Consider the following 24,763-nt stretch of genomic DNA (forward strand, 5'->3'; position numbering starts at 1 on the left):
CCTTCCAGGCTGCCATAGTCTTACACACAACCCTCTGGCCAGAGCTCCATAGAAAAAACTCTATTTGCAGTGCTGGTATCTAAGGGGATTACTGTCCCTTGATTGCCCATGCTTGCCTTTCCTTGGCTAGGGGCTTTCCACTTGCCTTTTAAAACTCTGAGTTGCCTATTTGTGGCTCCTTGTGGCAACTGTAGCTTTTGCAGCTTTCAGACGCTGAGTTCTAGAAGAAAACCTAGAGAGAAGGCAGACAGGCAAAGATGGAAGCACCTCAGACTCTGGAATGGTACTCTCAGCTGCACAAGCAGGGCTCACTCTTAGTACTGAGACAAGATTTGGGAAGAATGTCGGGAACTTGATGAGTGATGAGACACCTGGTATTCCTAGACTGTGGGCTCCACTTACCACCATCTGGTTGAAATTTACTTTTATTTAGTGGGAGAAGGTCATTGAAATGAACCTAATGTCTTCTGGTCATTCCATGAGCAATGTTCATTTTAATAATTAGAAAGAGGTTTAATACATGTTAACATTAGGGCCTAATGAGACAGGGCCTGTTCAAAATGTATTTTAACTAATCTGAGTACTATTTTGCTGATGAGGAAACTGAGGCATTGAGCTATTATCTAAAAGCTTAAGTGGCAGAAAAAGAATTTGACGCCAGGAAGTTGGGCAATAAAACCTACACTCCTAACAATAATATGTCACCTCTCCACAATATACCTTTTCTCATCTGACCTAACAAAATTGGTTTGCTTTAGTAAAATTTGACATTTCAATGAACTATTTTTGAAACTGGGTTTTTGTAGTATACTACATTATTCTTAAGTCTCCATTTCTCATTATAGAATTAAAAAACTTTTTTTTTTTTAAATGTAAGTTCTACACCCAATGTAGGGCTTGAACTCACAACTGAGATCAAGCATAGCATGCTCAACTGACTAAGCAAGCCAGGTGTGTGGCCTTCTCCCCCCTTTTTTAATAACTTTGTTTTTTGATATGTAAATTTTCAGTAGCTTCTAGGAGAGGAGGTTGGGTGTATTTCTCTATCCATTAATATTACACTTGGCCATATGAGTTGCTTTGGCCAACGAAATATAGGTGAAGTGGCAGTGTTATGGTTCCAACAGAAGCCTTAAAGAGCATCGGGCACTGCTTGCTACTTTCCTGTGCTTCTTCCAGTGCAGTGAGAAGGTTTCCTGAGTAATGACTGATTCCAGACTGATGTTGGATACATGTAACAGATCTGAACCCAACCCTCACTTTGGACCCAGGCCCCAGTAATGTGTAACCTAAACAGAGGTACCCAGAAGAATCCACTCTAGATGAGTCAAAGTGTTAGGGGAGCTGCAGATCCATAAGCAAAAGAGTAAATGCTATTTTTTGTAACACACTGATTTTTGGCGGTCCTTGGTTTTACAATATTATTGCAATAATACCTGAGAAATACCTCAAATAAAAGATACATTGAATATATTAAAATATCAGCTATTACTCTAAGAGCTATAAAGATTCTTAATTTAATTGCTGTTCTACGAAAAAGAAGTTTTGGAATTATGAATAATATTGTTGACATTAAGATAAATTGAGAATATAAAATCATCTAATGTCTATCAATTCAATGAGGAAGTTTTGAAAAATTTAATGTTTTTCCCTCATGTCAAATCATGATTCTGACAGCCATTTCAAACAAATCTAGTACCAATGATTTCTAAAAACCAACAACTGTTTTGGAAATCATTAGAATAATTTAATGAAAAATCAGCACTGTAGTGTATATCACTTTGACAGTGTTTGGTAATACAGTTTAATTTTATTTAGAAAATAAAGAGAATACAGTTTTAGAGTTGTTGACTTATATGTAAATTTATGTTACCATACTGGTTGTTAAATAATTTGAATGCTGCTCTTGAATACAAACATAAATGGCAAATGGCCTTTTCCTTGGGAGAGTTCACCAAGTTACTAGGAAGATGGATATTTAAAGATAAATTTAAATTAAACAAGGTAAGAAGGAACATGGTTGCAAAGACATTATATAAAAACTAATTTGCAACACACACCTGAGTTCTGAATGGAATTGTCTTAGCCTATGACCTGTTTTATCTTAATTTTATTGTTAAGTTCCAGATGCTTTTTTTTTGAAGAGAAATCTGTGGACAGATGTCTGAAACTTTCCTCTTGGCCTATCTCAGTCTCATTTTCAAGTTTTCCTGTCTGATTGGCAGGAGTGGATAGAGTTTTTGTGGAGTATGAAGCTTATAAAATTTGGGGATTCTTCTTAAGAAAAGGTACATAAAGGGACACCTGGGTGGCTCAGTCTGTTAAGCACCTGACTCTTGATCTCAGCATAGGTCTTGATCTCAGGGTCCTGAGTTCAAGCCCCCTGTCGGGCTCCACTTTGGGCATGAAGTCTACTAAACAAACAAACAAACAACAAAAAATGAAAAGGTACATAAATTTTTTAGTGTAAAATTAGCTTTAAAAAATGAACATCTATTTAAAACAGAAAATAAAATATAGCATGTTAGTGCAGCTTTGGAGATTCTGGTCCCTTGGGCAGTCTACTATACATACTCACATTGAAGAGCTTGCCAGTTGCACTCTGTCATTTTCACTCTTCTAGAATACCTGACAACTCCTAGGAATTTTCACTACCTTTAGGGGTTGTATAAGGGGGAAGAGCACAGCTTCATGGCAAATCTTGCTCTGTTGATTGGTGGTACTCTTTCTTAATGACTGCTTAATTTCCATATACTTTATTAATCCAAATTTATTTTTCACCTGCCCTACCTTCATTCTGTAAACTTCTATTATGTTTGTTAAATGCTTTAAGTTTATTAAGTTTAATAAGTTTATTAACTACAATAATCAATATTCAAAGGTACATCTGACAAACTTTCTGCCCTCAAGAAGTTTACAGTCCAAGGAAAAGTGCCATAGAAGTTAAAAATTATAATGTATTCAGTACTACAGTAAAAACATAATATGGATCTGGGACTAAGTACACAAAGGAAACAATAGCCAGGTCTAAGGAAACAGGAAAGAGCAGGGAGGTGAAGCTTGTGCTAAATTGTGAAGAATGGGGACATTGTTGGTTGGCAGAAAAGAGTGGGGAAGGCAGCTCAGATATAAAGGAGTACAAAGCACAGGAGCCCAACACAGTTTTAGACACTGATAAAAAATAGTTACTTGGCATGGCTAGGATGAAGTGTGTGAGGGGGGTTGTGGATGTCATGATGGAAATCTGTGATGCTACCCTAGGGAGCCTTCATCCACTGCCTAGGAAGGATATTGATATTGATGTATTACAAACAGAAGCTTGACATGATTGTATTATAATTTAGAAAGACAATTTTGGCAGCAATAGGGAGAGGAAATTTGTGAGATGAGGTTTGAAAAAGGAAGTGGAAAGACCAATTAGGGGACTGATTTGTAGTTGAAGTTTTGATCCTCATCAGTTTCGATACTGTTACTTGATTTATAACAATGGAAACTTTACAGCAAAGGAGAATAATTTGCTAGGCGATATGATTCTTTGAATGAAATATCAAATAGGTTTTAAAACTGTTCCTTGATTATAAGTTAAACAAAATCATCTTTCTTTGATTTTTTGGTTGATGTTCAAAAGTGATAGAAAACTACTCACAAACAAAACCTAAACTTGAAAATGTAGAAAATTGTTAAAATTTTGTAATTTGACCATACCCCAATGTACATGAGGCTCGAGTGATTATGAAAACATGGTCAAATTGAAAGGGATATTACCTTCTAGTTGTCCAAAATACACAGAATTGACTTTCATTCTTTGTACCAAGTAACCAGGTGGAAAAGGATGAGATGTCAACAAGAGGAAGGGAGATGGGGAAAGATCAGAAAGAGGAAGGATTATGGGTGGATGAAAGCCCAGTGGAAGTATCCAGGACAAGTACACGGTGGGGATTCAATGGCTTGAATAAAAGGAATTTTAGATTATTGGGAAGGGACATGAAACAACAAAAGAACAGAAAGATGTAATGTTAGAAGAATAATGGAGAAGGCCAAGTTTCATCATTTAAAAGGCAGGAGAAAAATCAGTAAGCCTTTTCATGTCCAGTGATGAAATATATGACTGTGCAGAGCAGATCATGCATGGTTTTCCATGACATACTTTTTAAACATTTATTCAATGCCAGTTTATTATCTTTAGGCCCCTGTGAATGATACCAATCCACCCAAAGAAACAAGTGCTTGAAATAATGATTAAATCCTCTGAGAGTTACTGGACTAGTGTCTAAAATTGATCAAGACAACTCCCACTTCCATCCTTTTTGATTCCTTGTTTATTGCAAATCACAGCTCTAAACATTTGCTTTAAGATCAAACACTGGCTCTGCCCAACTCATCTCTAATGACACAGTTTGCACATACCCTTCCATTTGACCTTAGTGCTTTCCTTTGGAAAGGCTTCAAACATTTAATCTTTGGGTCCGTGTATGTTCTGTTCCTGTCCAACTGGACTTCCCAACCAGGCCTCCCTGCCAGGTGAGGTTAGCAAATATAATGCACAAATAGAGAGGAATTTATAGAGGGTGAGAATATCATAGAAAAGCAGAGGAATTTCCAGAAAGAAAGAATAAACCGGATAGTTTCTGCACTCAAGATAGTTTGTACTTGAGTGGAAGATATGTTTAACACTAAACAATGTCAAATAACTAAAAGTGAAAATACTATTTTCTGAACTCTAATCTAGTATATTGATGTTTTGATAAGAAAGGCCACTTTTAGATCACGAAGGCAAAAAACATGTTTTTTCAAGGCTGGGAGCAAGAGAGAGTGTTGGATGGTGAGGGACATGGCTAACTGTTGTTCCAGCAGAATGGTTGCAAGTAGAACATACTCTTTAGTCTAAAGAAAATATGACCTTGGTGTTCATTGTCAAGATACTAGAACAAGCTTTCATGGGGAAAGCAAAGGTTGATTTCAAGTTCTGTAGCTTATTCTGTGACTCTGAGTAAGCCATTTATTTAACTGTTCTGAAGCTCAGATTTTTTTATCTGAAACAATGAAAATGTGATAATTATAAGGATAAAATGGGATGAGATAATGTGTGTTAGCATGCAGGAGGGTTGAATAAATGAAAAGTAAGTCTTATCTTCCCATCAAAACGGTACATTTGTAAATAACTGATGTATTCATTCTTCACACCAGGATAACATTTTGTCAATATTAAGAAAGACAAACATTATGACATCCGTTTTAGGCCATCAACTAGATTTATATTATACCTACCTAATGGTGACTTCACTTAGGCATGGACATGACACTAATTTGTATAACTGATTATATGGGGTTTATGGTAGTGAAACTTTATTTGAAATGCTATATATATAGGATTGGTTATTTTATTCTGCCCTACTTCACATCAACCAAGGTGACTGATACTTCTATTTTTGTGTGATATTTTAGATGTCATACTTCTTAAAGTTTTCTACTTGTGGCAGACAATACTTAATATTTATCTTCTTTTTGTCAAAATATTTCCTATTAAATTTTAGAAAGTTCTTTAATATACTAATACAATCAAGTATGTACCGTGATAAAATAGTTTTCCTAGATAAAGCATTTGGGTAATAAGTTGGCTTAAAGAAAGTTAATATAGAATCACATTTTTTCCCTTTTTTTCTTTTTCAATTTTTTTTATTTAAATTCAATTAATTAACATGTAATGTATTATTGGTTTCAGAAATAAAGGTCAGTGATTCATCAGTCTTATACAATACCCAGTGCTCATTACATCTCGTGCCCTCCTTAATGTCCATCACCCAGTTACCCCATTCTCCCACACCTTCTCCTAAATATATATATAACCAAAAATATATAGAACCAAATATATATATATACATATATAACCACATGTTAACAATGAATATGTGTAAGATTGTAAAAAATATTTACACTGTTGTGAATTTTGTTTATATAAACAATTTTAATAAGAAAATAACATAATGTTAGATATACAATTGGTTAATTGGATAAAAATAAAATAAATTTCTTTATTACTCTTATTTAAAAATCTTATATATGGAGAAAGAAGGAGCTAGGTATTGGAATATTCTTTTCTGGTACGCCTGATATTTGCCTATAAAATTCCTACTGTTACGTAATTCAAAGATCTATAAAATGAATAAAAGAATTTATTGAGATGCTGAATCCAGAGGATAAAATGGAAAATAAATGTAGCTTACTTGGCATAAGATTAACATTTACTGAGCATTCATTGATCGTACCATGGATTTTACATTATTATTTAATTTTATCCTCACAGAAGCTTATAACATAGGTACTCTTTATCATTCCCATTATACAACTGAAGCTTAGAAAGCTTGATGTTGGTAGATTCTCTGGTCGTGTGTATTCAGGATCTAGAATGTCAAGACAGAGGAGAATTCTGATTTTGTTTCAAATATAAATGACATTCTCAAATCTAGCTTCACTTGTCTGACTTTCAGATATGTTTCTGAATTGTTTCAGAACATAAGCCATTTGATCTCAAAAAATATAATTTAAATCATATGAATCTTCTGCTTAAAAGCCTCCAGTAGTTTTCCAATGAAGTTAGGCTAAAACCCAAGCTCCTCAGCATGTCCTACAGTAGACTATGCAGCATCTACTTCCTTACTACCTCTCTAACCTTGATGTGTACTATTCTCTTTCTTGCCAAATGGCCTTATTTTAAATATGCACAGCTCATTCCTGTTTTAGGATCTTTACAATTGCTATTCTTTCTTCCTCTTTTTACCGGAGACCTTTATAGCTGGTCATTGCTTTTTACCAATCAGGTCTTTGTTGAAATAACATCTCCAAAGAGAGTGTGGAAGACATCCATTCCCTACAATCTTAGTCAAAATAACCTCTCCTCCCTCCACCCCAATACTCTCTTTCCCCTATATTGTTAAATTTTCCCTTATGGTACCTATCACTATTTAAAATTAGCTTATGTATTTGTTCATATGTTTATCATTTGTCTCTTCCAGCTTTACCAGGTGAGGGCTTTTATCTGTTTTGTTATTGACTCTCACTGGTACCCAGAATTCTGTCTGAAACAACAACAAAAAAGTGCATATTAAATGAATGAATAGATAAAATTTGATGTGACACTAAATAAATCTGTTCAGAAATATCTTAATTCTTGGACTCACATGGATTTAATATTGCAAAGGACCTAAAAAGACTTACTTCATCTAGAAAACTTTTGGAGGTTAGAAAGTTCAGATCGCATTAAATTCATGTCTGAGCACTTCCAGGAGTGGGGAATGCATTACCTCTCAATGTAAACCATACAATGTAAATCAGCATCTCGGGGTGGTTTTAGCTGCTAGAAAATTCTTCCTAAGATTGAACTGAAATATGTATGCCTGTTTAGCCTAAACCCATAGATGAGAGTACCTGCTGGGACAACGGAAATCTTAAAGCCTCAGTTATTTGACAAACACTATAATTTACGTTGTGAACCTTACCTTTTACAGGATAAGGCATCACAAACACATTTAACTTATTTTTTATATGATGTCCTTTCATTATTTTTTATGTTTCTTTCTGGACATCTCCCTTTCTGACTGTATGTCTTCCACATTGTGGGACATGGAATTTGTGGTAAACATAATTGATTGGCCTGTGGCCTGCTGGTAAATGTTTAACAACTGACTCTCCAAGTATGGTTTTGATCTGAATGTTGGTTGATATGTTGGCTTACTTCAATGAGTAAGATGAAAGTGAAACAACAAAGACTTAAGTCTTTGTTCTTTCGTCAATGACACAAGGGATTTCTTTGCGGATTGGATCATAGTTTTCGAACATTGGAAGTATAGTTCTCAAATTTTTGAGTTGTTCAGAATGTAATAGCTCTAGACACAGACACACTTTCAAGTTTAATTACAATGCAACAACTAGGGGCAGGGAAAATTTTAAATTTAATCTGGTTTATGAAAATTTTCTCTTCCATGTTTTAAACTCTGGACAATCCACAAAACACACACACAAAAGGACCCAATTTGTATGTAGCATTTTCTGATTTCTGTGGTATAAATGCTCCCACCAGGCTCAATAGTAAAGTACCGGTATGATATCTCTGAATGCAAACTTGGGAAGAGACACATAGAAGCACACCATTTAAATAGCATTTCCTCTATGAAGATGTGATTGAAATAAATAGCCCCAAGAATATAAACAATAGAAAAATGTAATTCAATAATTAGGAAAAGATGAGTATTCATCACTTCTCTTTTAATATAGTATAAGTTCATATAATTTAATTTTTAATAATAGATTCCGTTTAACAACTGGTTCACATGATTCCTGAAAGTTTACCAGTCAGATTTTGTAAACATTCAGGAGCTGACCAGCCCACCATTGTTAAAACTGACCTAAGCATCATTCCAAAACCCTTGCTTTCTTGCCACTTTTTACCCGAGGGTGGCCAGTCAGATGGCTCTGACCCATGAGATATGGGCCACAGTCAACTGTGATGTCCCTGGGAGAGTTTTTGCTTTCTGGTAATGAGATTCACTCTTTTTCTTTCTTTTCCCATCCTGCTAGAAAACAGGTGCAATTACTCTAGTTGCAACGACCTTGCTACTTGGAGGGGAATACGAGTAATATGCAAATACAGTGGCCAGGACATGTGATACTGCTGCACTAATGTCAGTCACCCCCTCCTCTGGACTTCTTGCCACGAGAAGAAATTTGTCCAATTACTATGATCAGCTATCTGTCATTTGAAGGAAAAAAGATTCCTAGATGATACAGAAATGAATCCAGTACTCTAGATGTTTTAGCCAATCTTGACGTATTGTTTGTCCTGTCTAGAGACTGCTTTTAATTTATAAAGATGAGGATTGGGTTCATTTTTGAGAACCCAAATTTTGAATAAACTGAAGTGGCCAAGGTTTTTTTTGTTGGGTTGGTTGGTTATCTGACTGCTTTTTTGGGACATGAATTATGTTCTGGCATATGTTGAGGCTGGGAGCAAAGCAGTTTCTTTTGTTCTCATTCTTCCTCTCAGTTGCTTTGTAGGATATAGGAACCAAAATCTATGCTAAGCTGTTTTGAGAAGACCTTTCTTAAAATTCCATCTTATCATCAGAAAAAGATGTTTCTATAAATGTAGCCAAGTACAAACATCTCCAAAAAATCTAGTCTCATACAGCAGTAGGACTAAGATGTTACAATGTTAAATTAAAAGTCTGCATTATATGGGATTCTGAAAGGAACAGATCCTAAAATATGCACCTTGCTGAACTTAAAACACAGAGCAGACAGAACACTTGAGGATCCTGCTTTTTTCAGGCTTACAAGTTATCAGTATATATTATGCCTTAACAAAACAATCGGTTAAACTGTGGCTTGTTTTATGTTACTACTTAGATCATGGCATAGGTCTGTATTGGCTATTTTTTATAGCATTCATTAAAGTCCTATAAGAAAGGGGCAAACTCATACAGAAGGTAGAAAGGGCTTTATATTTGAGGGAAGAAGGTAAACAAATTATAACTATGTTAAATGCTAAGAGAGAGACTTTATGCTAAAATTACTGAGATTATTTGGAAATTTTAACAAATGGAAGCCTAAAATTTCATACCTCAAACCAGAGTTAATGTAATCAGAGTCACAGTTGGGGGAGTTAACAGGAGATAAGTTTAGTCAGCTGAATATTACCTCCCTTTACCAGATCCTTCTACAAGAACTCCTGTCAAGCCATCTCTGGCTGAAGAAGGCTTCTCTCATTGTAAATTTATACAAAGCAAGGTACAAGGAACAGATAATCATTCCCTTCCTACTCAGAGGTATTAGAACCTTCCTCAATACAGATACCACAAAACGATGCCAGTGATAAAGTTTATTGCCAAGAGCCAAATATTTCTAGACCCAAAATGAGTTTCTGGGCAATGTATCTGGTAGTGGACATATGGGAAGAAAATATACAGGAATCTTAACTGGGTATTATAAGAGGGCTTCTGCCAAAGACAGTCAAAGTCCGATTGAAAATTTTCTATGACTGTTTAAATCCTAAGGCAATATCCCTACCCCTAACATTTATACCACAGGAGGAGGGTTGATAAAACTGTACATCTCCCAAAAGGATAAACTTCTGTACTGCCAATCACACATCTGGCCATACAGGACAATGAACAAGGGAGATATTCCCAGAGAGCTGGATCAAAGGTCACCAATTCGGCTGTCCAAAGCACTCCTGTCTCTGCTGAACAGTCATGACCCAACAAAATATTATTGTGTGCCAGAAGAATGACTATTTTGTGTTTTTTCTCATCTTTTATTTTCTAAGTGGGAGCCTTTATAAGATTTATCTTAATCTTGTCAGTGTTGTATATTATACGGGTTTGATATAGATAATGTAGTTTTTATCCAAAGACTACTAAACCATAGATATGGATTCTATGATTCAAGGATTTACTAACTGCTCATGTTGACATTTGACCATGAAAACAATGGGTAGATAAGCTTAGGCATGCAAGAATCAGAGAATACAGAATCTTTGAGATCTTTTTGGCAAATAAAGACTTCATGATGACAAAATCCAGTCAACCAAAAGATAAATCAAAATATAAAGAATTCAAAGAAGATTTACTGAAAGGACTTATCTGAGCATTGAAATATTTAAATAAAAAATAAACATATGAATAGCAGCTAATATCAGTCATATAGAGATTGTAAGCCTACACAGAAAAAAATGATAAAATAAAATGGGATTGGGGATAATGGAAATCTGAGGAAACCTAAGACTAGTTTTCCATTCTTTAAGAGCAGAATACTAACAACAAACTTATTACATACTGTATCCAACATCTTATTATATTTTTTAAAGATTTATTTAGTTACTTTAGAGAGAGAGGGAGAGAGTATGGGCAGGGGGAGGGGCAGAGGGAGAGGGAGAGAGAGAATCTCAAGCAGACTCCCCACTGAGCTTCGAACCCTGAGGTGAGGCTCATCTCTTGACCCTGTGATCATGACCTGAGTAGAAATTAAAAGTCAGATGCTCAACCGAGTCACCCAGGAGCCCCCAATATCTTAATATTTTGAATAATCTTTCCTTGTAACTTTTGAAAAATCTTGTAGTATCTAATATGTCTTATGTTGAAGAAACATATTTGTATTCTTAGATACTTATGATAAAATATGCTTACTTTAATCTGTACCTCTATGTTCATTTGCAGGATTATTTATAATAGCCAAGACATGAAAACAACCTAAATGTCCATTAATGGATGAATGGATATTCATTATTTTCACACACACACAGACACATTGGAATATTTAGTCATTAAAAAAGAAGGAAATCTTGCCATTTGTGACAACATGGATGGATTTTGGAGACATTATGCTATGTGAAATAAGTCACACAAAGACAGATCTTATGTGATTTCACTTATATGTAGAATCTTAAAAAAACAAACATAAAAACAGAGAACAGATTAGTGGTTGTCAGGGGTGGGTGTGGGGGATGGACAAAATGGGTAAAGGTGGTCAAAGGGTAAAGTCTTCCAATTATAAGATGAATAACTTCTGGGATGCAATGTCCAACATGGTGATTGTAATTAACAATAATATATTGTATATTGAAAAGTTGCTAAGGGAGTAGATTTTAAAAGTTCTCACCATACAAAAAAATATGTAACTATGTCAGGTGATAATGTTTTAACTAATCTTATTGTGGTAACCATTTTACAATATATACATATACAAAATCAGTACTTTGTACAGCTTAAACTTATATAATATTATATGTCAATTATATCTCAATAAAGCCTAAGAAAACCAGTTAAAATATGCTCAGTTAGACAATCATATGATTTATATTAGTAAAACAATATAGAATTGAGATTTAACCTTAGGGAAGAAATAACTCCCTGGATAATTTTGATTAGAGGGTGATCATTCTGGCAGTGACAGGGAAATAAATTGTAGTTTGGTCAGAAAGAAAGCAGGGAGACAAGCTGACTAATAATTATGGGGGTGTTAGACATGAGACTTAAGATATACCTTGAAGGAAGAACCCACAGCTTTCAGTTATAAAGAAAAGAGAAGAACCAAGACTGGCTTCTTAATTTTTTTTGTCTTTTAAAAAAATTTTCCTAAGAAACTAGGTGTCTTTTACTAAGGTATTAATAATAAATGCTAATATTTATGAAGCATTTAATATATATATCAACTCATATGAATCTTACATTAACCTTAGAGGTTGGTATTTTTATCATACCCATTTTCAAGACAGAAAACAGAGTGGTTACCAGTTAGCCACTAGATGATGAAACCCGTAAAAAGTAGCACAGCTGAATTTGGACATTTGTAATCTCTTAATCACCATGCTTTTAAACAGAACTATATGGATGGAAAGACTGAAGATAAAAGTTCAGGTTGCATGGCAATGATGATATAGCTTTTAAACACGAGAGAGTGATAGAATAATTAATTAGGAAATAGTTAGATATTATTATTGGTATAGGCTATATGTATCAGAATGGCATTATGTGTAACATCTTTGGCCTCACTTTGCCTACCATTTTGTAGCTTCCAAGTGCCTCCAACACTCTGCAATCAGAATGTGTTTTCTTTACCCTAATGAAGAAACTGTAAATAAGGAGTGCATTATCTAAGGCCCTATCACACTCAAGAAAAAGTGAGAATCTTTCATGTTTCAGATATTTGTGTCACAATTTGGTTATCGACAACTATAACTCATATTTTTAAGTAGCACTTCACTTAGCTTTACAAAGCATATTCTTGTACTTCATGTCATTTTGATTTTAATTCTCACATTTACTCCACAATGTATATAATGCAGGTATTATTATTTTCATTTCAAGAGTGAATCTACTTGACCTCAAATAGATTAAGGACTTGCCCAATAACAAACGGAAAATCAGTTGAAAGGTAAGGTTGTAATTGGTTTTTTTAGTTCATATTGTACTTTCTAAGGGCTTTAGACACAACATTAGAATTGAGAGTTTGGTTTGGATCTTATATGCTTAGATGGCAGCACCATGACTCGATGTAATTGAAATGTGCAATAGAATATCTTAACACATAATTTCGTATAGCATAAGGACACACCTGATGATACCGACTGAGGTTGTGGTTGGTTTTACACGTATATGAAGAAGACAGGGCCATCCAAACTTGATCCTCAATCAGCACCCTACCACACCCATGAGGTTCTCAGTAGGAAGAAATGCCCAAGTGTTTGGAGAGTTTAGGCATATGTACCTGGTTTAATTCTGAACCCCATGAAACTCCCAACCTTGGTAAAGTGACCTGGACTATGGACAGAACTTATTTTCCCCCTCCTTTGGAGTTAAGCCAGTCGCTCACAGAATTTCTTCCCAGTAATGCATCACATCCTTATACTCACGGTATTTCCACAGTCAGATTCAGATTTTACGATTCACTCACTGTGGTCTAGGACAGTGTTGCTCAAATTTTTAAGTCTATTTCCTCTTTTTGATAAAGTTAAACATTCCAGCCTTTCTAACGAGCAGTCTTCTACCCTCTCTGACCCTAGAGATTGTGAAAAGAGCCATCACTAACCCTCTCACTGGAAATCGCTGACTTGTATTATATGTAGTACACCTGGGCTCTTTTGCACCTGGGCTCATCTCTTGATGTCTTATAGCGGCAATGGTGAGAAGAGACAGAAGGAAAACCTAAAGGACAAAAAAAGAGGTAAGTGAGATAACCTTTTTTCTCCAAAGCCTACAGAAGGGATGACTTAACCTACTGATCCTACCTCTAAGCATCCCCACAATGAGGACCTGCCCAAGTAGAAGACAGCACTGCTCTCTTTGCCCACCTGTTACAGGGAAATAAGCAATTCAAAAGAGAATACATTTGAAGCAGGATCCAAAAATAAAAGATGTAAAGAGAAAGCAGGCTACGTAGAAATAAGCACATTTAATGCTGAGAGTTAACATCTGAAAACTGCATACCTTGGTTCCTTGGCATCAAGCAGTGTCCCTGACCCACATGATAACTGGTTCTCCTTGGTGTGGGAAAAGACTGGAGCAAGAGAGCTGTGAGATTAACAGTGGGAAAAGTACAGGTACTACAAAACAGTGTTCTGTTTCCTGTTGAATTTTAAAATGCTAAGCCTTTAAATGGTTAAAAAAACCTAGTTATAAACACGTATTGCTTTATTGCTTACATCTTTCCTTGGGGCACATTCTGTTCTTCATTTCCCTTACTTGTTCTCTGGTCTGCAGTTTTGAACAGCAATTCGCTGCAGAGATCCCTGGGTTAAGTAGTGAGGGAAATCATTCCAGCTTAAGCATGTTAAGTTTGGATGAGGGCACAGAATTTTCAAAGAAATTGAAACTTACAATTGTGCTTAATTGGCTTTAACCCTTCAACATATTGTGCAGAAGTACACTGGGTAATAATATATACTGTTGCTCTGTGCAGATGTTAAAACGTAAAATCCTTTAAATGCAAACAGCACTTGTCATTCCATCTACTATTCAAATTGTCAGAGATGTATCAGCCAACCCTAACTACCCTCTGCAGGCAATCTGGAGCCAGCCTGCTGTTTAATAACCAGCATTTAACAAGAAATAACATGTAGATGTGGTGTGTGGTTTCAAACATGGTGTTAAGCGTCATTAAAACTCAGTCTCCTAAGAGTCTTATTAAAGGAGTCCTTTCCTCACCATAATAAAACATTTCTCTGTGACTGTTTCCATCTAGCTGCTAACAATACAAACAAAATGCCTCTTAATTTAGCATCCCACTAGAGGGCCATTGTGATTGTAGAACTGGAAAGGCAGGGAGGAAAAAACAACCCTAAACTACCTTACCCAAATCCCACCTAATCAGTGAAACGGAAGCACTAGGAACCTTTGATTTTAGGATTTACTTTTACATTTTTTTTTCCCTCTCTCTTCCCTTATGGTCTATGCGTGGTTATTATTTGGAGCTGTGCCTTTGTTCAGGACTCTGAGGAAAGATTGCTGATGACTTAGAAATGGGCCCTGCATCATGGGGTCAGCAATCTGCCGTTGTTGGATGGGCTGATACAGTTCTCAAGACAATGCATACATGAAACTTTTCCCGTGAGAACTCATGTGCTCTTGATGCTACTATTTATTTGAAAAGAGAGTGAAATTTGCTCACCCTACAATTAGTCTGAAGTCCTCCCATCTTGTTATTACAAGAGAAAATACATGTGTAATTGTGTCAATGAATACAGATAATAATTTGAATCTTCTATGGCAGAAACAGGGAAGAATCCAATTCTCTTTCAGATATTCGTTCTTTGGAAATGTCTATGCCAGTTTTCTCTGTACAACTATCCTCACTGTTTCATAGACAGTTACAGAGCTAACAAAATTGACAAATCACAATAATATTTTGATAGAGGATGCTAACAAATTAGATTTAGGAAGATTTCATTCTAATATTTTTATTTACTGAAAAGATCTTCTAACTTGCAGTATTTAAAGTGACTCAGTGGAAACAGAGGATTGTAAGTGGCCCGCTGACTGAAATTGACCTTTGCTTTCTTTTGAAATAACCACCAAGAAAAGAGAAATTATTTTACCTCCTTTTTAGTTCATCTTACCTATGAGATTCAGATAAGTTGCCAAGCATGATGATTTTATTTTCACTCATGCTGTTCATCCAAATGCCGGAAGAAGAAATTTCCCTGAAACATAGAATAACTCTCCTAGGTTTGTAACAGTTCATGGTATTTGCCACTTAAATATATTGAAGTCCAAGAATACAGTATTTAAGATTCGACAAAACATATTAATCACACTTTTTAGTTGAGGGAGGATGATTTATCTTTAAGATATATTTGAATAGTTTAGAAATAGTTGATACTCTTCACAAACATCAAAGTTGTTTCCAGTTGGGATATGTACTTGGTTTTCTATGCTGTTTTAGTAATATGAAACTTAAAGAGTATTTTTAATATAAGGTGTTAGGCCAGACAAACTAATAAGATTGCTATTACTGTAAATTTTCTCTAGAAACATTTAGATTGAACCATATGAAGTTGCCATTTCATAGTTCAAAAATTGTCAACAATCGGCAATTTCATATGACTCAACTGTCTCCTTCTGAGATTAAACTGAGTTGCAAATTCATTTTAATAACAGTTTCTCTTAATATAAAGATCAAAGTTCAAACAGCCTTTTCTCATGAAAGAATGATTCCAACACATATGTATCTCTGTAACATATTCTCCCTAAAAACTCAGGAGATGACCCATAAAAGCTCTTTTGGTGTGCCAAGCATCTCTTTAAACAGTCCAATTTGAAAATACATGCTGCTGATGAAGACTGAGAGATGGGAGATTGAATTACTTACTTGCAAGGGTGACAAGTCAAGAGTGTGTCCAATGTCCATTAGAGGAGAATGTTTTATTCTCATTCTCTCTCTTATCTCCAAGATAGGTAGCACTGTGAATTCACTACCTTTTCACTACATTAAAATTCACTCAGGGCCAAATAAAATCTGCCAGGTGATTCCCAGGGGGCCCTCTGAGGGCAGAGCCATTAGAGAAGTACACGATATAATTAGAATGTAGACTGTGAAATCCATTCACACCAGTATAATATAAGATGTTATGTATACCCAACTGTGATTTTCTTTTGACATCTCTCCATATTGTGTTCCTATGTGGCATTTTCCTTGTATACCACTTCCTCTTCTCAGGTACTACATATTTCAGCAATTTAGAGAAAGTATACAATATTCCACCTCAGTAGAGAATATGTCATTTAAAGGTAGCCCATCTAAAGTTAGAAAGGTCTTATGGAATTCACAAACTTAAAATAAATTAGGTCATTATGTTTTAACTCTTATAAATAAAACTTCACATAGAAATTATGATAATTTTCCAAAAAATGGAGCTCACAATATAATTTGCTATGAGATTAGATATTGATGTGCAATTAAAAAAAAAGATATCCATGCTAAAATGTGAGTTTCCATTCATTTAAAACCAGTTTTTTGAATGCTTACTCACAGCCTATACTAGGCGTTATAGATCCAAAAATGCAAAGATACAGACTTTGCCTTCAAATTATTTATTGCATAGTGGGTGGACTGAAAAGCATACATAGGCACCAACAAGGAGAAGTGCGAAGGTCAGTGGGACCACAAAAGAAACCCCTTTGTTTAACCAGAAAATGTTTTTTCTTGCCGACGCTTAAAGATTGGGAAGATGTCCTCCAGGCAGAAGAGGCAACATGGATAACAGACATAATTCCAGGCCTGAAGGAGCTTGGAATGTTTGGGTAAGTACTGAGGTCTAGATCATATAGGGCAGTACATGCTGTACAAGGAATATAAATTTCACCTTTCATGGAAATGGAGGCAATTGAAGAATTGTGAGTAGGTGAGGGATACGGCTAATTTAATTGTGTGGTTGATCTCTCTGATGGCAGTATCGATAGGTAGATTGAACAGGTGTGAGTCCGAGGAGTGAGGTGTGATTCCGATAGCCTGGTAGAGGTCTGACAGATGCCCATACCAGTGCATCTGAAGTCTGATGAAAGTAAGAGGATGGATAAAATAAATATTTAGGGAATAGAGTTGATTGGACTTAATGATCAATTGAATATGAAAAACAGAGAGAATAGAAACAGGATTTAGGATGATGTCTGACGTGAGCCTCATATTTGTTTCAACTATCATCTATATCCTGAAGACCATCTATTTCCCCAGCCTATCATTCTAAGTTCTTTATTTTAGTTTCTAATACTGACTTTAAAACTGTGACCAATTGCTCTTTTCCTCCCATAGATGCTCCCCTTTTATTGTGCCATACCTCCAACACATGGTACCATTATTTATTTACCTCTTAGCTCAAGCCATAAATCTGCGTGTCAGGCTTATATCTCATTCCTCTTCACTGTTCACATCCACTGAATTACCTACCGCCATGATTTTTCCTTATAAATATTTTCTCAGATCTCTCCACTACTCTTATTCCCACTACCATAAATTCCCCCCACCACTTTCTGCCTTGAGTCTAAGCTACTGCATTCTTTCCCTTTTTCTGCTGAAATATCTTTTTGTTTTCCCAACTCCTGCTCTCCAATTCACACTGAAGCCAAATGACCTTTCAGGAACATAACTGGGCATTTTTGAAATCTAATCAACTTTGTTCTCTGCCATCATCTCAAACCAAATCTCACAGCATTTACTACCTCCTGTATACATACAACTTCTATGACTCAGTTTTACTGGCCTTTCTTTCTTGATTCAGCAGTTACGTATGTTTTTGAGTAACTTTTACTCATGTTTCTCAAGTCTGCATAGGTTTAACTTCCTCCAGATTAGTGTAACCCTAGTAATGGGTTTACATAATGCTCTGAATCACTTTGTTGTATCACTGAGTAAATATTCTTTTTTTTTCTTTTTAAAGATTTTATTTATTCTTGACAGAGAGAGAGAGTATAAGCAGGGGAAGCAGCAGGCAGAGGGAGAGGGAGAAGCAGGCTCCCTGCTGAGCAGGGAGCCTGATGTGGGGCTCGATCCCAGGACCCGGGATCATGACCCGAGCCGAAGGCAGATGCTTAACCATCTGAGCCACCCAGGTGCCCCTGAATAAATATTCTTAGTAAGGAATAATGCAATGCTGTGAAATTGGAGTATGTTTCAGACTTGGATTGGTCATAAGTCAAGGGATAAAGTTGAATGGAGGGAAGGACAATTAACATTTAAGAGGTAAAGGATCTGTGGGGTTAGTTTGTTACATGAGTCAGATGCAAGGAAACTAAAGGCCTTCGAGAAATCCGCAGTACTGGAGTGGTGAACAGTTTGGTAAACTGGGTATCAAAGTCAGTAATGAATGTGTGGGAGTTCAAAAGAGAGTGGAATAGGTTGATTGTAAGAACATTAAAGAAGGAATAATTTTTGGGGAACAGTGTGATGCGATGATCTGGAAATGGCAGTGGGCTTACTAGTAGAAAGAAGGTATGGTTATTGGCTTTCTGGAATTTATTTAATGTGGAAAAGAGGGTTCACATTAAGATAGGAAAATAAACCAGGGAGTTAGATGTATGGACTAATGGGGGAAGAGAGTGATAGGAAAGGTATGAGGGGTGGTTATGTTTAGTGAATGGCAATGGATAACAGTAGAAAAAAACAGAGTTTTTTATTTCAAAGTCTGTGAACAGAATTGAGATTAAAATTATTCTGATGAAAAAAACTGATGCAACCTCCATGTGGTTGGGGGAAGTATGACTTATATCTTGCTGTTGAATTTCAATCGCACGGGGAGGATGAAAGTTAAACAGGTCTCTGTGTCTAACAAGCAGGGAGTAGGACAGATGGTGTTAAATATCACTTGAAGCGGGAGTCCACCAGCTCTAGCCTGTGGGCTGATTCTGGCCCTGTGGCTGTTTTTGTATGCATTTTGAGCTAAGAATGCTTTTACATTTTTATACGGTTGAAAAATATCAGAAGAGTAACATTTATATCGACTGCTTTGTAATATGCTATGCACTGTTCTAAATATTTGCATTAGTTGGCTCATTTAACAACAAATCTATAGAGTAGGTACTATAATTTTTAGATAAGGAAATCGAAACTTTGAGAGGTTAGATAAGTAGTCTAAGATAATACAGCCTATGAGTAGTCTAGCTGTAATTGAAACTGAGTCTTAACACAGAACCTGTGTTTTCACCTGCTTCCCCACTTGAAAAGTTACCCAACACCATGAGGGCAGTCTGGAAGTGCAAACAAGAGAGATGCAGGTAACACATTTTGGTGTTAGTCCCAGGGTGAAGTTTCAGAGAGGCAAGGAAAGGCTTAGGAGAATAAGACCATGCTTCTACCATGATGATAGAGAATTAACTTTGAATCCCAATTAATCAAAATGTTTCCCCTTCCTAAAAAAGAATTCCATTCTTCTCATTAAATGAGTTCTATTACAAAATTTTTACTCAGTTATTGTTGTTATTAGTAGTATATTTTGAATTTAATCAATTGAAAATCTGTGGAAATTTTCTCTCATAAGTACCTTGATAGTATCCTTGATTTGGTCTCTTGGCTCACAAAGCCTAATATTTTTACTGTCTGTCCCTTTACAGAAAAGCATAACAACTTTTGACTTAGAGTCATAATCTGTAAGTTACTCAAGCCCAACTGAAAAGTAGGATAAACCTGGAGTATATAAGACCATGTCTGATAAGACCAATTGAATGTTTTTTCATTACATCATGTTTAGACTTCTCTTACCAGTCTTTCATTTGTTTTTCTATCACTCCTAGTTTCTCCCTAACTAGGGGGACCAAACCAGAACATCTCCCAGTGCAGGGAGTTTGCTTTCTCCATTTGGGATTTTGCCGATGGGAAGTACATCTGTTCTTGCTGTGTGACGTTTCTTTGTTAGCTCGTTCCTCCCCCACAGCCAGTATCAGTTGTCCCCTGTGCATACAGTCACTTCATTTCTGCCAAATTTTACCAGATGTTAGTTGTGTTATTGAGAAAGGAAGATGGACAAAATCCAAAATCCCAGATCAGCTATTTCCTGCCAATGCTTACCTTTATTCCTAGGGGATACATATATACAACAAATTCCCTGTATAAAGCATCTCACATTGACAATTTCAGTGTCAATCAAATTTTATCCCAGTGTGTACATTCTGTTACATTTGCATATAAGAAGACCTAACATAATATATGTCTTGCTTCCAAAACAAGGATTATATTATTCTTAGTTAGGTTTTCAATTTTCTGCATAGCTATATCTCTAAGAGAAAATGGACTCGATATTCCTGATATAAATGGCACACACCATCAGATTTAGACCATTAATTCCTAGTCCAAAAAGTCAGAACACCAAGGAAAGAAAGTTGTGTAGAGCCCATCCTTTGTAAGGACAAGTCAAGGGAACGTAGCCAGCTAGAGGCAAACTCCCTGGAGAGAACCAGGGGAATGACTTTCCTGAAATAGCTCCCTTTCCTTCCCCAAATCACTCCCCAGAGATCACCATTGACTGATCCCATAGCCAGAGGGGACCAGGTGAAAAGCAGGGTAGAAAAGAGTGGGGAGTAAATTTGGAGAGACTAATAGAAGATATTCTTCATTACTTCCTTTTCCTTATGCAGTCAATAAATACTCAACCCTGTTTTGTGCCTGTAATTACACTAGACCTGGATATTCTGCAGTAAATGAAGCTCATTCATGGTCTAATCCAAGGGTTATTCTGGTAGGTAATGTAGTGTTATAGAATGAAAAAGTTAGATCAAAGAGTGCAAGTACCAAAGGGTACAAAAGATATGTAGATTAAACAAACAGTTAAGAATCACAAATGAAGCATTGTTCTCTTTTGTTTTTATTTTCACAACAGATGGTTGAATGAACAACTCCAATAAACTCAGAATACTGATTTAATAATGGAATATTATCAGTATAGCTCATTTAGAATATGTAATTAGATTTCATCCTTGATTATATGTGCAAATACCTCCTAAGAAAATAACAGCTGAATTTTGGTTCAGTAGCCATTTTAAAACTTTGAACCTCATGCTTTCTAAATTTTTGTGTAGTGTGACAGTCAAGGAAAGCAGTCTGTATTTATAAGTTGAAAATTTTTTAGTCTTAAATTGTTTCTAGGAAAATAAATAATATTGCCATTGGAGTAAAGGAAAGTTGCTATGGAAAACCTATTACACTGAGGTATAACCCAAGAGAAATCAATAATCATCCATTTTTGGTGTATAGTAAAATTAATGTAAAAAATTGATATCCCGAATACTACCATTCAAACTGCCATATCAATAACAATAACAATAATAATAATAATACCCTATAAAAATATAAAGAGTCTGCTCAGAGAAAAAAATCTTTTGCTGCTCTTACAGTAGGCTCCAAATTCTTAAAAGATTTAAATCTAAACTCATTTCAGTTTGCCATTTGTTTCCAAGATGATTCTGTAGACTAGAGAGCAATTATTAATATAATGGATATTTACCTCCTTGTTGTAAGGACTTTTTTGTGTCCCTAAGGTCTTTCTGTAATGAGATCAAACAAGAGACCTTCATTTATTGTTTGTGGTCAACTAAAATTCCCATAATTTTTTCCATTAATTTATTTGAAGCTAAATCTCTCTCGGGTATATTTTTTAAAAATTCTTAAATGCAGGTACATTGCATATCAGTATAACCGTATTACATTGATTTTGTTTTGTCTTGAGCCGGTTATTCTCGTTTATAATATACTTTATTCACATTAATTCTACCATCTGGCATTGTAACTGTTCTTCCTCTTTGTGTTTGGATCACAATTTTGATGACGATAGACTCAGTTCAGAAACATGTGGTGTTATCAATAGAGGCATTCCTACGGGCTGACAGAGATTAATTCAGCTGCATCAGTTCTGAATTTATCTAACTGCATGGTTTTGAACCTTCTTTATTTTTTAAATTCTTTTCAATGCATATTCTTAAATATGACTGTATGAAAGAAAGTGGGTCAGGGGATGGGAATAGAAAATGAAAAAGCCATGATCTCTACCTCACAGGCTAGCTCTACCTCACAGAAATCATGAGGCCTAGAAGGTTCAATAGGAAGAGTACATGGATGGTTTAGAGGTCCAAGGTATATGGCTAACTTTTCTTGGTGAATACTTTGCATCAGGAATTGCTAAAAATGCTATAAATGTTAGCTCATTTAATCTTCACAGTATTACGAAACACTTTGAGGTGAGTTTCAAGGTCACATATTTAGACTCTGCTTTTGAGTCTGTATTTGAGCACTGGTAGTCTCTCATCAGAGCCTATGTTCTTTGGGACCAAATTTGAATACCCATAAATACAACATTAAGAGTGATTCACTTATTCTTGCTAGCAATAAGGAAGTATCAAAAGGTGATTTATGACGAAAAATAACAATGCAGTTATTTTTTAAGAAAAATGATTCTAGAGTCAGTTTGAAGACTGGAATGGATAGGTCCATGGAAGGAGACTGGAAAAATGGAATATTTGACTTCTGTATTGACAGGAGAAGGGTCTGAGCTAAAGCAAAGCTTAGTCACTCTCATCACTTCCACCTCCATACCCTTCACCCTGCTTATGAACTGGGTCACAGGAAATCCTAAAAAAGCATTCTCTCTATTCACCTCTTACCCCAGGGAATCTCCTCCATTTGCTATCCACTAAAGCCTCTTTCCTGCACTGTTTTTGCAGATCTGCTATTTTTGATTCCATGCTTGCTTATGAAAAATTGCACTGTTTCTTGATGTCTTCAACTTTACTTTCCTAAAATCCAAATTTGATTTTCTAAAATCATAGCTCATTCTTTCCCACTTTTGCAACAGCTTTATTTCCTGGAAATCCTAATCTGAGTTTGAGTGTGGCCAGGACACTTGAAACGGAGTGGTAGGAGTGTTTCAACAAGAAAGTTGATCCTTTTATTCAAAGATCTCACTGGGCCCCAGAGTAGGTTTTGAAGCATCTCTCTTTCCCTGCCCAGCTCCGGTAAGTCTTAAGGGCTGATGGGTTTTGCCGCTATAACACATGTTGAAGGATCTAGGTCAATACTACCTGGGCTTAACTGGGACTAGTGTAGTCCTCTATTATGCCTCTTATAAACATCTCCTATAAATTTCTCATGAGGTTTACTTCTGTGGCAAATTTGCAGCCTGTCATGGAGAGGGAGTAGTTAAAAATGTATTGACTGTTCTACTTGTACACATTTAGACATATGATACTGAAAGTATCAGCATGTATGTTGTGACTAAAGGCCTCATCCTGGCTAGCAGCCATCACACAGAGAGCACAACAGATTAATTCATTGTCATTTTTTAAATTATAAGCATTCTTAATATGAATTATTTGTTTAATTAACACCTTCTGCCTTAAAGAGAGGTATTAGCATATGGAAGCATCTGTTGAGTCTGGCCTCCTGATGTGAAATGCAAGATTTCTGAAACTTAAACATGTGCACAGATATATGAGCACACATTCAAAGGCTGTAATTCGCATTTCTCATGTAACCAAATGGTTTTGTGGATAAAAATGTAAAAAGAATCACAATTCATGGTAAGATAAGCCTTCACTCTGCATAAGTGTTGTTGTTAGCTCCAGTATATAACAACCAATTATTCTGGTCACTATAATAATAATACAGTTTGTTAGACAGTTGTATTAGCCCAAGGAATTAGCATTAATTTGAGAAAGCTTTATGAAAGAAGTGACTTTGTGAAAGTAGATAAGAAAATTTAATGGAGAAGTGGAAGGGTAATCTTCTGTACCTAAGTAGAGAGTCAGAATTTGATCTATTTGTTTCAGAATTTGTGATGCCCCTTCTAAGGTGCATGTAGGAAAAAAATCAGTTATGGTATAGAAACTATGTAAATACAAAGGAATATCTGAGGGAAGCGAGGGTGCAATCAACTTAGTGTCCATGATTAGGAGATTCAGTTTAGTTTGAAAGGTAAATTGAAGTCAATGTAAGAGCCAAAATGAATGAATTGATTGTGGTATATAAATCAATAGTGGAAGAAGTTGACTACAGTCCACCAGTTTTAGCTATAGTTCAATAATAGAGCGTTTAGGAGGGAAACCAAATATATGATGGCAGGAATAAAAAGAGAAATGCATAGACACAAGAAATATCTGAGGGAAAATAGGTTGAAATAAATGAGTATTGTTTCAATCCTTTGAAACTGAACACTTTAATGGTATTAATAATGGAAGAGTTTTTAGGGAAGTAAAGAGGTTTTACAATTTAGAGTGAGGAAATAATTTCTGTATAG

At 35.7% G+C, this 24,763-nt stretch overlaps 1 long non-coding RNA gene across 3 annotated transcripts in view; it reads left to right on the top strand.

The window, feature by feature from the left end:
* The window catches only part of LOC116637454, a 198,970-nt gene that overhangs the window by 127,792 nt on the left and 46,415 nt on the right, over nucleotides 1-24,763 (top strand). For all 3 annotated transcript variants that reach the window (XR_004300478.1, XR_004300477.1, XR_004300479.1), the window contains exons 6-8: nucleotides 12,861-12,927; nucleotides 13,556-13,716; nucleotides 17,210-17,291. This is a non-coding gene — a long non-coding RNA (uncharacterized LOC116637454). The remainder of the gene's footprint in view (nucleotides 1-12,860; nucleotides 12,928-13,555; nucleotides 13,717-17,209; nucleotides 17,292-24,763) is intronic.

The sequence above is a fragment of the Phoca vitulina genome, unplaced genomic scaffold (assembly GCF_004348235.1).
Source record: "Phoca vitulina isolate PV1807 unplaced genomic scaffold, GSC_HSeal_1.0 scaffold14, whole genome shotgun sequence".
NCBI classification, from domain to species: domain Eukaryota; kingdom Metazoa; phylum Chordata; class Mammalia; order Carnivora; family Phocidae; genus Phoca; species Phoca vitulina.